This window comes from Lissotriton helveticus, chromosome 4_1 (genome assembly GCF_964261635.1).
Source record: "Lissotriton helveticus chromosome 4_1, aLisHel1.1, whole genome shotgun sequence".
NCBI lineage: Eukaryota > Metazoa > Chordata > Amphibia > Caudata > Salamandridae > Lissotriton > Lissotriton helveticus.
In genome coordinates, this window is record NC_136063.1 from 1450332420 (window position 1) to 1450348519 (window position 16100).

Below are 16100 nucleotides of genomic sequence, written 5' to 3' on the forward strand. Positions count from 1 at the left end.
ATACATATGGCGGTTGATGTCTAACAAGATAAGAAGCTTAGGGATACATTTATGATGACTGGCGCAATGAAGTGGACATTACTTACTTCATTGGTAGAGCTTTACATGTATTATGTCCTCTGTATTCTTCATCAAGTGTAACTTTAATCTGCAATCCTGAGTAGGCCTCACCTGAAACAAACCTCTGGATAGGCCACACCTTATCGTCATCCTCAATTAATCATTTAAAATGCTAGGGACAGATTTATGATAGGTGTATGCCTCTTTTGCGCCACTTACAAAACACTGTCCACAGGGAAATTACTTAAAATGTCCTTAAGACACATGAAAGTGTTTTTTGAAAGCCTTTGCAAGTTTTTGGGTCACTTTTAACATGGCTATGTAACTCAAACAGTCAAAATCTAAATTTACCATGCACAGGTGGGAGCATATTTACAAGGAATGTGCTCCACGGGGAAAGGTCTTTTAATGTAATATGTGAAAAATGACATCAGAGACACTGAAATGCCTTATAAAGAAGCATACACCATTATGTCCTTGTCATAAATTTACAAACCATTCCTTTTCCCCAAAAACGATTTTCAAATCATAATTTGAAAACACTGCACATGAGGAAATGACTTAAAATGTCCTTAAGACACATGAAAGTGTTTTTTGATTGCCTTTCCAGCATGGTTGGGTCACTTTTAACATGGCTATGTAACACAAACATTTAAAATCTAAATTTGCCATGCACAGGTGGGAGCATATTTACAAGCAATTTGCGCCACAGAGAAAGGTCTTACATTAAAATGGGAAAAATAACATCAGGGACAGTCAATTGCCTTATAAAGAAGCATACACCATTATGTCCTTGTCATAAATTTAAAAACAATTCCTTTTCCCCAAAAACGATTTTCAAATCATAATTTCAAAACACTGCACATGGGAAAATTACTTAAAATGTCCTTAAGACACATAAAAGCGTTTTTTGATTGCCTTTGCAGCATGTTTGTATCACTTTTAACATGTCTATGTAACACAAACATTCAAAATCTAAATTTTCCATGCACAGATGGGAGCATATTTACAAGCAATTTGCGCCACATAATTCATAATTTTCTCCTTAAAGCACACTATTCTCTATCTAAATTAAAGAAATATTTTCTCACCTTAGCAAATACTTTGAGTTTGAAAACAGTCTCAGAAACACACCAATTTGTCTTCAGCAGAGCAAAAGGTATGCACTCCAGAGTCTGCAGCTATCAAAAGCACAGAAATGCTGTAATTCTTCACACATATCTCTCATGTCACCCAATCAAAACTCTTCCCTCACTTTTTTTCAAATGAAAACCCTTCCCCCCTCTGCCATTTCATGCCTTTTCTGCATGGCAACCACTTCTTGGAAGACCTCTAGTGTTTGCAAGTTCACACAACAATGTTGCAATTGAACTCTGAACTCTCAGTGCACCTGCGTATCCACTGCAATCTTTCATTTAATGATTTTTTATTGACCATTCAAAATAGATCTTTCAAATAACTCATCCATGCACCCTAACTTTCTGTTTTCAGCAATCAAAATCCACCAATCACTGTTACTGCTTCATGAACACAGAAACTCCACAGTTTTTTCATTTTAAACTCTCATTTTTTCAACTGCCATTTCATTGCCACACTTCATCTGACTGCAGGAGAACCTTCTCTCACCATGTTTTCTGTCTGGATTGTTGGACATAGTTATATCCACTGGGCTCACAGGTATGCTGAGAACAGAAAATTACCTAACCTCAATTTACAAGATGTGGAAATTAAGTGGTTTGGCCACAGAGGATTAAAATGTCACCAATTGATACCATTGGTGAAAACCTTTATGCATTTGCCCAAACCTGACCTGTTAATTGTGCACTGTGGAGGTAATGATTTGGGCACTTTGACTGGGGTAGGTCTGGAAATGCTTTTAAAGGACACCTTTGAGCAATTGATGGCACTTTTTCCTCAGACTGCCTTGGTATATTCAAATATATGCCAAAGACAGAAATGGAGGTGGTCAAACCAATTTTGTCCACAAATTGAGAAGTCGAGGAAGCATGTAAACAAATCTGTTTCAGCTTACATGAGAGACCATGGAATGGGCTCCATGTACAACAATAACTTGCGTTACTACATGCAAGATATCTACAGAGGAGATGGAGTTCACTTCTCAGATGAGGGCAACAGAATTTTCACTCTGAATTTAAGACTGTGCATTGGTACCTACTTATAAGTACCTAAATGTACCATAAACCCAAAAGCTCTTCTCAGAGCTACCCTACATCTGATCACTCACAATTATTATTTTACTCTAACTTTTTTCACTAATTTTCAACAAAGTACGCTCCCCGGGGCGCTACCCGGTACGCGAACCGGGAGCTAACCTCGCGAAATTTTTTAAAAAAATGTGTTTTTTTCGCACATATAAGCCTCCTCAGCCACCCTCACAAAACCTAGGGGGTCAAGATAAGTCTACCGTGCCCCCTTCTACCCATTCTGAACATTATTTGCCCTCCATTTTGTATCTTAATTCGACCGAAACACAAAATGGTGGACTCCCGTAACGCTTAAGGTTCGCGAACCGGGGCGCTCAACGGTTTGCGTACCGGGTCGCTCCCTGGGAAGCGCACCATCAAAAAAGGTGGGAAAGTAGTTTACAGAAAAGCCACTGGAGACAATTTTACCAAATATAGATTAGCTCATACTACATACCAATCCCTACCATTTTCACAAATTTGATTGGAATTCCATTTAGCCATTTAGCCTGTAGACCTCTCTAAATACCCTGAGGTAAATTACTTCTCAAAACACATCTGAAGTGTTGGAATTGACAACCAATTAAAATGTTACTTTCATTTTCTACTTTTTTTACCTGACATTTGATTGGTTATGTACCTGAATATATATAAAAGAAGAGAATGAAACACAGCCGTTTTGACTACTACTTCCTAGTGTACATTTCAATTGGATTTTCACTAATCACTTCAACTTCTTTCTAAAGGTAAGTTGTTATTTTAAAAACTGAACTATATTGTGCACTATCAGTTAATATGGTAAACTTTTTCTGATAGTTATATACTATCCCTCTGTAGTAGTTATAGATTTAGATAGACTTCTCTGTTATAGTTATGGATGGAGTTAGGCTTCTCTTTTATAATTATGAATTTACTTACGTTAAATCACATACACTTTTTTATATTCCTACTTCCACTCTGATACTATACACTGCCCAAAGATAAATTCTCTGTTAAAAAATGCCTATCTAAAATTAATCCCAACAGTGCCCTATCTCTACTAATATATATATTTTTTATCCAAATTTCAGGCAACATGGAAGGCGAACAGAAAGTTTCATTTCAAATTGTCCTGCAAGAGAGCAGCCAAGAATTAACTGATCCAAATTATATAGAATTTATGGATGAAACTTGGGACCAAGAACTACTGCAATGTGTGCAAGCAGTGGATGACCTCCTTCAAAATGAGGACATTTTACACCCTCATAGATTACAAGCTATGTTCAATGAAAATGACGACATTTCAGACAGTGAAATGTTAGAAATGTTATTAAATTTTGAAACACAATCACAATAATAAATAATTGCTTAAAAAATAAAAAAATTTAAAAATAATCAACAAAACCAACAATCAATTAACATACAGTATTTGAAAAGTCTATCATTCATTTTTCATTGCAGTACGCTGCCCAGAACGCTTCCCGGTTCGCGGACCGGGCGCTACCCACGCAAAAAAACAAAAAAAAATTTATTTATTTTTTGCCCCGCGGGGCCCTTTTAAAACCTCCACATTAAACCTAGGGGGTCAGGGAGGATCTAGTATGCCCCCTTATGGTTATTTCCCCCTTTGTTTTGGCCTCCTCTTGTCTCTCAATCCTACCGAGAGACAAGATGGCGGCCGCTCCGGACTGTTTAGAATGTTGACAGACACCGGAGAACCAATCAGCTTCGCTACGCGAAGTTCCGGTACGCGTAAGGTCCGCGAACCGGGGCGCTGCCCGGTCCGCTGTTACAGATATATATCTTTTTTTAAACGTTAATTTCTCAAAATCCACTGGAGCACATATATTGAGACCTACAAAAGGCACATCGGGCTACCAGTCCCTACAATTTTGCCAAGTTTCGTGCAAATCCATTCAGCCGTTCGGGCTAAAAGTGAGGCCAACCGCCCTATGGAAAACTCAATGTTAAAAACACGTTTTGGGACCCCCCTTTTTTCTCGACCCCCCTGGACGAACCCCCCCCCAAATTTCCAGGGGCTGCTCAGAAACAAAATGTTCCATTTTCCAGAAAATTTCAGCCAATTCCGTCCACAAACGCCAAAGTTATTAGACATAGAATTTTCAAAAATCCCATAGAGAAAAAATCCTAACTATATATACCTACTGGCGACCGCCAGTAGGTAATATATACCAAATACACAGTTCAAATCCTCAAGAACCGCTCCTAAATTAAGGACACTCCAGTCATTCTTCGTAGTCCCATTGCCATATTTTAATCATAGCGTTTCACATATGCCAAGTCAACAAACGCGTTTCGCCACTGACGAAGGCGGCAACGCCGAAACGCGTTTGTTGAATTGGCATATGTGAAACGCTATGATTACCCGAGGATAAGAGGAGCGACAGTTGGAGTTGGTGGAAAGGTGTTTTTGGAGATATATATACATATATATATATATATATATATATATATATATATATATTACCTACTGGCGGTCGCCAGTAGGTAGTTATAGTTAGGACCTAGTTTCCATAGGAAATCCGCAACATTCTATTGGGAATAACTTTGGCGCCGGTCGATGAATCTTCGCAAATTTCTCAAAGAAGATGGCCCACTCCGCTCCGCTCCTTCCCTGAAAGTTTTGGGGGGATTCGTCAAGTGGGGGCTGAGAAGAAAGGGGGGTCCCAAAACGTGTTTTCCCCATGTTATTTTCCATAGGACGATTAGACCCGGCTACAGCCCGAACGGCTGAACGGAATTACAAGAAATTTGGCAAAATGATTCGCAGATCACGCTTTTGCTCAAATGGTGTAAATCCCTCCAGTAGTTCCTGAGAAAATCAAAAGTAAAAAAAAATATATATCTAGGCGCGCATACCGTACTCTTACCGTACGCGTACGGTAAGAGTACGGTGCGCGTACCTTCCCGTGCACGAGCTGAATGCTGATTGGCTGTCAACTGTCTGTCAACACTCCTAACCAGAAATTGTTGGCAGCCATCTTGTGCCTCGGTAGACTGAGGCACAAGAAAGCAGAAAAACAGACGTTTAGAACTCAAAAAGGGGGCAGAGTAGAAGCACCCTGACCACCTAGGCCCGCTCAGGGGGTCCCACAAGGGCCCCAAAGGCCCCCCAATTTATTTATTTTACACAAATCGCGGGGTATGCGTACGGTACGCGTACTGTACCGAGCACGAGCTGCATGCTCATTGGCTTTCAACACTACAAACCAGGAAGTGTTGGCAGCCATCTTCTGCTCGCTAGACCAAGGCACAAGAAAGCTGAAAAACAAACGTGTAGAACGCAAAAAGGGGGCACAGTAGAAGCACCCTGACCCCTAGGCCTCCTTAGGCGGTCCCACAGGGACCCCCAGTATGTAAGGGGACTTAATCCCCCAACTTAGAACACTCTACAGGGCGCGTTAGCACAGTGGTGAAGGTAGGGATGGGGCTTGAGGTGAGGTGATGTGAGTGCAAACATGCCCTGAGGCGCGTTTTAAGTAGGGGAATTAATTCCTGTTCAATCGAGAGGTCCCCTAGGGGGCAACAAGTCCAACAGATATCTCCAGTAAGCGCCGCAGAGCTGTGTTGCAGAGTGTTGTTAAAAGGGGGCACGCCCTTTGAACACCTCTCTGCAACACAGCTGCCTGGGGCATACTGGAGGTACCTTGTGGGCTAGTTGGCTCACCGGGGACCTCGGGATTGAAGAGGAATTAATTCCCCAATCTAGCTCACTACTATTCCTGAAAAGTAAAGTTAGCTGTACTTACCAGTAACTTGAATTTCCTTCCATAGAATATCATTGCCTGCTATATAAAATATATATAAATTAAAAAAATATTAAATTAAAAATATATATATTACAATTTAAATATTTTAAAAACCAGTTTTTTTAATTTATATAAAAAATATGTAATGTAATTTAAAAAATAAAATATCTAAAAATAAATAGTTTACAATAATGTAGTAAATCGGTATAAAACAATAACAATTAATACATTTAATAATTATCATTTAAAAAACCTTTGAAATTCACTGAAAAAAAACATAGGTTTCACACACGTTATAGTTAGGAATTAACATTTAAAAAACCTTGCAAATTCACTGAAAAAACCATAGGTTTCACACACGTTATAGTTAGGAATTAGCATTTAAAAAACCTTGCAAATTCATTGAAAAAACCATAGGTTTCACACATGTTATAGTTAGCTGGACATTTCACTCATACAAAACCTTTGAAATTAGTTCAGCTAACTATAACTCGCGCGCCCGCAATGCACTGCATCACTCATGACATAGTCAGTGACATCACTCATGACATCACTGATGACATCTCAAATGACATCTCAAATGACATCCCTGATGACATCACTCATGACATCATCCTTGTGAAAGAGTGGCAGACCTCCTCTCAGCGTAATATAACCTTTGATATACACATTCAAAAATAGAAACTAAAATTTTCAACAAAATGGAGATACCAATACCAGTTACAACAACCTATTCAGTAATTCCACCATCTATATACACATCCACTCATTCACTAACAGTTCTATATAGTCACTCATACATGTACTCACTCATCATATGTACTGATACACCTATACATCCTGTTACACACCGACAGTCATCCATAGAGTTACTCACACACATACTCACACATGCAAATAAACTATCAAACATCCATTTATTTGCATATACAGCTATACACACACTACCACACTTACTTCTACTGAAACTTACACATACTTACTCTCTTAAACAATCACTTATAGAAACACATACTTATTTAAACAGGAACTCTTCCTATCTCTCACTCTCACATATACTCACTTATATACATCAATACTCACATATATTAGATTAAAACATATGTAGTTACTCATAAAGATACTATTGAGACAGTCATTCACTCAGTAACACACCCATACACACACTCATCCACCCATACAGTCCTGCACACATGCTGTCTTCAAAACACATACAAACAGTGAGTCAGTCATTCATGCATCTATGGGCTAAGTAATACCCCCCACCAAACCATACAGACACTCATACTGATACTCAAAAAAACAACTAATAACCCATATACACACTCATGTAGCTACTCACCAACCCATGCAGCCACTTATACACAAAGTGAGACACTGATACATATATTTAAATATTTAAACATTACTCTCTAATATATGTATTCACTAAGATACACTTAATAAGTCAGTTAACCAATCAATTTTACAAAAAAAAAATCCATTTAGACACTTATTTACCCATTTATTCTTCCATCGACCTTTAGATATACACGTGTGAAACCTATGGTTTTTTCAATGAATATATATATATATATATATATATATATATATATGCCCACTCTTCCCCTTGAACGGCACTACCCCATCTGAACCCGCCGAAATTACCAGAAACATCCCCCCTTCTATGCCATCACGCTCCCCCTTCACAACTTGACACCTGCACGACAGCCCTGGAAGTTAACTCTCTTACAAGCTCTCTCATCTGCCCATCTTTATCCTTTCCCTCCACTCCCCTTAACCATCAGTCCACTATCCCAGTTCTCGTTGGTACAAGCAGACTTCCACTACTTTCTGCGTCTCCTAGACCCCCCCGACTACTCAGACCTATCCCCCGCTGCTCCCCCTCCCAACTGCCCAACCCCACCCCCCTCTTGTGCATGCTGAAAAACTGCCGATCCGCCTCCTGCCATGCGACTGAGATTGCGGAAACCATTCTCCACGATAATATTGACATAGCATTCCTTACCGAAACCTGGCTCAACCCTCACTCCACTCCTATCCTCGACCTGCTGATCCCCCCTGGTTATTCCATCATTAAGAAAGATAGAAGCGAACAAATAGGAGGTGGCCTTGCCCTAATCTTTAAAGATGATCTTAATCTCTCAACAGTCCGTGTGCAAGACCCTTCCACATTCGAGTACCTATGCGCTGAGATCAACTTCCCTGGCTCCCCCGCCATTAGGCTTCACACTATCTACCACCCTCCTGGTAATTGTATCGCCTTTACTGAAGAAATGTCTGATTTGATTACCCAAGCGTCGCTTTCCCACTCTAAAAATCTCTTTTTTGGGGACTACAACATCCACTGGAATAAAAATGACGACCCCGCAGTCTCCTTATTCAATGGCATCATGGGCATCACTGACCTGACTCAACTCTGCAAATCCCCAACACATGCCAAAGGGGCCACCCTTGATGCGATTCTGACCTGCAAGGATCTGGCCTCCCTCTCAAACATCCTTCCTGTCGACTGGTCCGACCACCACCTCATCCTCTTCACCCTGAATTGCTCCATTACGCGCCCACTTCCGTCGACCGTCTAGGTCTGAAACCTACTCGTAAACTTCACCTTATTCCACCGGGCGAATTGGAATCCACTATTAAAGCTCACTTACTCCTTGCCCCTCTCTCCCTCAGCACCAATGACCTAACTGACCGTCATAATAATTCTATTACTGGAGCCCTCGACCAAATGGCCCCAGTCAAAATCAAACAACAACAAAACTTTCCGCCCAAATCATGGTTCAATTCTGACCTCAATAATGAAAGACGGGCCCTCAGACAATCAGAACGGAACTGGAGGAACCATCCCTCCTCTGACAATCTGGCCCTCCTCAGAAAGTCCAGAGCCCTATACAAAAAACACATCTTCCATGAAAAAGCCTCCTATCTCCGGTCCCAACTGGACCAGGCCAGAAACCCAGAGAACTATTTAACATTGTTAAAAAACAAACATCCTCCGCCCCCCCCCAAAATGCTAGCTCTGTTGAACGATGCGAAGAAATCGCCAGCTTCTTCTCTAATAAAGTCAACTTGATTGAACTCTCTTTCACCTCCACCCCTCTCCCACCCCAACCTCCCCTCAATCAACTCCCCCCACAACATCACTAACACTAGTCCATCCTCTTCTTCCCCGCCTCAAAGTCCCCCTAACTCCCTAACCTGTTGCCCCCAATTTGTCTCCACTGTCACGCACCACCAGGCTAAAAAACATGCCTCCTGGATCGAATTCTCCCCTGTTTCCGAATCCGCGGTCACCAATATCATCTCTAAGCTAAAACCCTCCTCTCACACTAAAGATCCTCTTCCCGCACACCTGGTCCAAGAACTCAAACATATCATTGCTCCAGTCTGGTCCAACATCATCAATTCCTCTCTTTCCATGGGCTGTGTTTACGCCTCCCTTCAGCTAGGCCAAATCTCACCCATCCTCAAAAACACCTCCGCTGATCCTAACGACCTGAACAACCTATGCCCCATCTCTAACCTACCTTTCCTCTCTAAAGCCCTGTAAAAATGTGTCCTGACCCAAATAGATAACCATATCGCCTCATTCAATCTCCTAGACACATTCCAATCTGGTTTCAGAAAAGGATGCAGTACTGAAACGGCCATGCTCAATATTACAGATGACATCCATCACTCCTTAGACAAAGGTGAATCCTCTCTACTAATCCTTCTTGACCTCTCGGCTGCCTTTGATACTATCCATCATCCCACCCTTCTTAACACCCTCGAAGTTCGCTTCGGTCTCGAGGGCACCGTTCTCAAATGGTTCTCCTCATTCCTTCAAAATAGATCCCAACAAATTAAGCTCAGCCACTGCCTCTCCAAGCCCCAACCTGTCTCACTTGGTGTTCCGCAAGGCTCCATCCTCTCCCCTACCTTATTTAACCTATTCCTGGAACCTCTCACTCTCATCCTTAAACAAGCTAAAATATGCTACGACCTCTATGCGGATGACACCCAGCTATACTACAGGATTAAATCTCGCAATGACATCCTTCACCTCAACGAGACCCTGATTAAAATACAAGCTTGGTTCCATCTTAATCATCTCAAACTAAACCCCAAAAAAACTGAAATCATCCTTTTCACTCCTAAAAACAACTCCTTCCCCATTCACCTCTGGATCAAGGATATTACAACTCTCAACTGCCCCCTCTCCCCCTCGAATACTGTCAAATCCCTAGGCATCAGCATTGACCATAGCATAAATCTCATCCCACACATCAAAAATGCTGCCAAGGGTGCCCTCTTCACCCTACACCACCTCAAAATAGTCATAACTTTCATACCAGCAGACGACTTTAAAACCGTTGTTCAGTCGCTTGTCCTTTCCTGTATTGACTATGGTAACGCCACACTCGCTGGCACCCCTAAAGCCCACCTAGCACCGCTCAAATCTGTCCTCAACCTTGCCGCCAGATTTATCTCCGATTGTAAAAAATTCAACCACATCTCTCCGGTCCTAAAAAACCTCAACTGGCTCCCAATAGAAGGCAGATCCACCTACAAGATTGCATGTATCATGCACAAAGCCCTTCACCTAAGCACCCCCTCCTATCTGGCTGAGAAACTGCAAAAAGTGGGGTGCTCCAGGTCCCTGATGAGCACCAACTCCCTTGTCCTAATCCCTCCCAGACTCAAGCGCAAAAAAAACAATCTCGTGCTTTTTCTGGGAACGCCCCCACGATCTGGAACTCTCTCCCCAAAGACCTTCGATGCAACGCCTCCTACCCTCTCTTCAAAAAGAGACTGAAAATACTCCTTCACAACAAATACTGGGGAACGTAACCTCACTGGTGTCTGACTCTCTACACTCCTTCCTCCCTGATTCTCTCCTCCTCCTCAACCCCTTACCCGCCTCTCATTCTTCCTCTCCCCTTTTCTACACTCCCTTCTCCCTCTGAACTTCGACACTCCCCCCTATTGATCTCCATCCCCCCTACCCCCCAGCTCATTCAATGACCCTATTTTATGTAACTCATGTTTTTAATGCACATTATCTTATTCTGTTGTAATTGTTTACCTATCATGTAAAGCGCTCTGATATCCCCAGGTCCAGTAGCACTATATAAAACCTTGGAAATAAATAAATAAATAAATATATATATATATATATATGTATATATATATATATATATATATATATATATATTACCTACTGGCGGTCGCCAGTAGGTAGTTATAGTTAGGATTGTTTTCCATAGGAAATCCGCAACATTCTATTGGGAATAACTTTGGCGCCGGTGGACGAATCTTCGCGAATTTCTCAAAGAAAATGGCCCGCTCCGCTCTGCTCCTTCCCTGAAAGTTTGGGGGGGATTGTCAAGCGGGGGCCGAGATAAAAGGGGGGTCCCAAAACGTGTTTTCCCCATGTTAATTGCCATAGGGCGGTTGGACTCACTTTTAGCTCGAACGGCTGAATGGATTTTCACCAAACTTGGCAAAATTGTAGGGACTGGTAGCCCGATGTGCCTTTGCTATGTCTCAAGATATGTGCTCCAGTGGATTTTGAGTAATTTAGGTTAAAAAAAAATATATATCTATAAGCGCGCCCCGGTACGCTACGCGAGTTTGCGGGTGGAAAGCTGATTGGCTCTCGGGTGTCTGTCAACATTCCAAACAGTCCAGAGCGGCCGCCATCTTGTGTCTCGGTAGGATACCGAGACACAAGAGGTGGCAAAAACAAAGGGGGAACATGACTAAAAGGGGGTAGGGTAGACCCCCCCTGACCCCCTAGGTTTGATGTGGGGGCCATAAAAGGGCCCCGCGGGACCAAAAAAAAATCGATTTTCGCGGGGGAAGCGCCCGGTACGCGCACCGGGTAGCGTACTGGGGAGCGTACCATGGGGAAAACCCAGTGAAACAGTAAAATAATAATTTAAAGTGCTTAGAGGTAGGGTAGCTGTGAATAGAGTTGTTGTGTTGTGTGGGTGATTTAAGTACCAATATGTAGGTACCAATGCAAAGTCTTAAATTCAATGTACACCGTCTCCTCTGTAGATATCTTGCAAGTTATTGTGGTATATGGAATCCATACCATAGTCTGTGAGGAAAGCAGAAACAGATCCTTTAAGCACTCCTTGAGAAAGCCTATGGGATCATGGGTAGTCTACCCTGGTCCCTTATGATGTTTTGAAGTATTACATTTTACTCTCTTCTGAATCTACACAAAATTGGTGGTGATATTGTGCATTAGAGACAGACAGTGAGAGAAAGGAGGCTGGAGATCAAAAAGAGATGTCAAATACACATTCGAGATTAGTTGCACAGTATACTGTAAGTCTCACTTTATATTATAATAATTTTGGTACTACTTCATGAATTACATATACAAATGAATAATGTCTCAAACAATTTTTAATTATTAAATATAAATTTATTGTTCTGAATTTTCATAATTTAACAACACTTGCAACATTTCATTATCCGGAATCTCCTCCAAATTTGTATTGCATGATTCCATATTATCTAAACAGTCAATGAATTGTTGGTCAAGAGACTCATCTAGGAAGTCAAGAAAATCTTATTGAAGAATTTCCTCATCGGTAATTTCGAAAAGAATCTCATCATTAGTAACTTTGAAAGAAATATTGATGGTCTGTGGTGTATCTTCCCTTTTCTTGCTGTAAATTGCATAAAAAATAACAATATCAGTAGAGTTAGGGCACTGTTGGGTTTAAGTTCAGACAGGTACTTCTGAGTTTTTAACAGTGAAATTATCTTTGGGCAGTGTATGGTATCAGGCAGGAAGTAGAAATATAAAAAAGTGTATGTGAAGAAGCCTAATTAAATTCATAATTATACCAGAGAAGGCTAACTCAATCTATAACAATAACAGAGAAGCCTATCTTAATCTATAACTATAACAGAGGGACAGTAAATAACTATCAGAAAACGTTTTTACAAATTAACTTAAAGTGCCCCTTACAAATTAACAACTTACCTTATAGAAAGGTGATGAAGATAAATGAGAAAATCCTTTAAAGATGTACCTCAGGTAGTTGTAGTCAAAATGGCCGTGTTTCCCTCTCAATTTTCATTTATATTCATGTACATAACCAATCAAATGTCAGGAAATAAAAATAGAAAATGAAAGTAACATTTTAATTGGTTGTCAATTCTAACACTTCATATGTGTTTTTGTCATGTAATTTACCTCAGGATATTTAGACAGGGCTACAGCCCAAATGGCTCAATGGTATTCCACCAAATTTGGGAAAATGGTAGGGACTGGTATGTAGTAGGGTCTATTCTATATTTGGTGAAAGTCTCTCCAGTGGTTTTTATGTAAATTAACTTTTAAAAATTTTTGGGAGCGCTCACCGGTGCGCGCCCCGGTACGCGTACCGGCAGCGCTACGGGAGTCCTCCATCTTGTGTTTCGGTAGATTTTAGACACAAGATGGAGGACAAACAACGTTGGGAATGGATAAAGGCAAGGTAGACACCCCCTGACCCCCTAGGTTTTCTGAGGGGGGCTTAGGAGGCCCATATAGGCCCAAAATGTTTTTTTATTTTTTTTACTTTTTCGCGGGGGGAGCGCCCGGTACGCGTACCGGGGAGCGTACCGGGGAGCGTACTTTGGTGAAAAACAGTGAAAAAAGTTAGAGTAAAGTAATCATTTTGAGTGATCAGAGGTAGGGTAGCCCTGAAAAGAGCTTTGGGGTTCTGTGGCTGATTTAGGTACCTACAAGTAGGTTCCAAGGCACAATCTTAAATTTAGGAGGAATATTCTATTCCCCTCATCTGAGAAGTGCACACCATCTCCTCTGTAGATATCTTGCATGTTGTAACGCAAGTTGTTGTTGTATATTGAACCTATTCCATAGTCTCTCATGTAAGCAGAAACAGATTTATTCACATGTTTCCGTGCTTTCTCAAATTGTGGACAAAATTGGTTGGACCACTTCCATTTCTGTCTTTGGCATATATTGGAATATACCAAGGCAGTTTGTGGAAAAAGTGTCATCAATTGCCCAAAGGTGTCCTTTAAAAGCATTTCCAGACCTACCCCAGTCAAAGTGCCTAGGTCATTTCCACCACAGTGCAAAATTATGAGGTCAGGGTGTGGCAGATGGTAAAAGGTTTTCACCAATGGTATCAATTGATGACATTTCAATCCTCTCTGGCCAATCCACTTGATGTCTACATTTGGTAAATCAAGGTTGTGAAAATTTCTGATAGCTGCATACCTTTGAGCCCAGTGGATACAGCTATGTCCAATAATCCAGACAGAATACATGGTGAGAGGAGGTTCTGGTGCAGTCAGATGAAGTGTAGGAATGAAATGGCAGTTGGAACAGTAGGAGTTTGCAACAAAAAAACGGTGGAGTTTCAGTGCTCTTGAATCACAAGCAATGATTGGTGGATTCAGATAGTTGAAAACTGAAAGTTAGGGTGCATGCTTCTGTTCTGTGAAAGAAGTAATTTGAATGGTTAAGAAAAAGTAATTTAAAGAAACATAGCACCGGATAAGCTGGTGTATTGAGAGGTCAAACATCCTTGCTGAGTTAATTTGCAACATTGTAGAATAAACTTTTAAACCTGAGAGTTCAGTGAGGAGGGAGTTGCTATGGTAACAGGTAGAAAGGGCTGAGGGGGGGAAGGGTGTTGGTTTCAAAATAGAGAGGGAAGAGTTTTAATTGGTTAACATGAGGGATATGTGTGTAGAATTAGAGGTTTTCTGTGCCATTCATGGTTGCAGTGCCTGGAGTACATACCTTTTGCTCTGCTAAAGAAATATTGGTGTGTGTGTCTGACACTGTTCTCAATCTCCCAAAGCAGTTATAAAGGTGAGTAATGATTCATTTAATATAGATAGAGACTTGGAGAAGATTTGGAAGCAAAATGTGTTTTTTTAATGTTGCTTTGTGTCATGTTTTTTGATAATGCTTGGTAAAAAGTTTTCGCTGCATAGAGGAATTGTATTTTGTAAAATTGTGAAGTTTCAGTAGTGACATGGAATGCTTGTACATAGGACCTGTGCTGTGTTTCTTAAATGTTGTTTAAAAAACGATTTTGGGGAAAATGAATGGCTTTTACATTTTTGAGAAGGAATAAATAGTGTCTGCATGATTAAATAAATATATTTGAACCTTTTACAATCATGTCACCTGTGTTACCTCAGATTAGGAAGCAGATTGAGTTTCTTTCTTGTTGGTTTCTGTCATGTTTTTTGATAATGCTTGGTATCAACATTTGCAAGATAGAGGAATTATATTTTGTGAAATAGTGAGGTTTCAGTGGTGAAATTGAATGCTTGTACATAGGACCTGTGCTGTGTTTCTAAAATGGTATTTAAAAAACTATTTTGGGGCAAATGAATGGCTTTTACATTTTTGAGAAGGAATAAATAGTGTCTGCATGATTAAATAAATATATTTGAACCTTTCACAATCATGTCACCTGTGTTACCTCAGATTAGGAAGCACATTGAGCTTCTTTCTTGTTGGTTTGTGTCATGTTTTTTGATAAGATAAAAAGATAGAGGATTTGTATTTTGTGAAATAGTGAGGTTTCAGTAGTGAAATTGAATGCTTGTACATAGGACCTGCACTCTGTTTCTAAAATGTTATTTAAAAAACGATTTTGGGGCACATGAATGGCTTTTACAATTTTGAGAAGGAATAAATAGTGTCTGCATGATTAAATAAATATATTTGAAGCTTTCACAATGATGTCACCTGTCTTACTTCAGATTAGGAAGCAGATTGAGCTTTTTTCTTGTTGAATTGTGTCATGGTTTTCGATAATGCTTGGTATCAATGTTTGCAAGAGAGAGGAAATGTATTTTGTAAAATAGTGAGGTTTCAGTAGTGAAATGGAATGCTTGTACATAGGACCTGCGCTCTGCTTCTTAAATCTTATTTGAAAAACGATTTTTGGGCAAATGAATAGCTTTTACATTTTTGACTAGGAATAAATAGTGTGTGCATGATTAAATAAATATATTTACAGTTTTCACAATCATGTCACTTGTGTTACTCTAGATTAGGGAGCAGATTGAGCTTTTTTTTTCTTGCTTTTTGTTAGGTTTA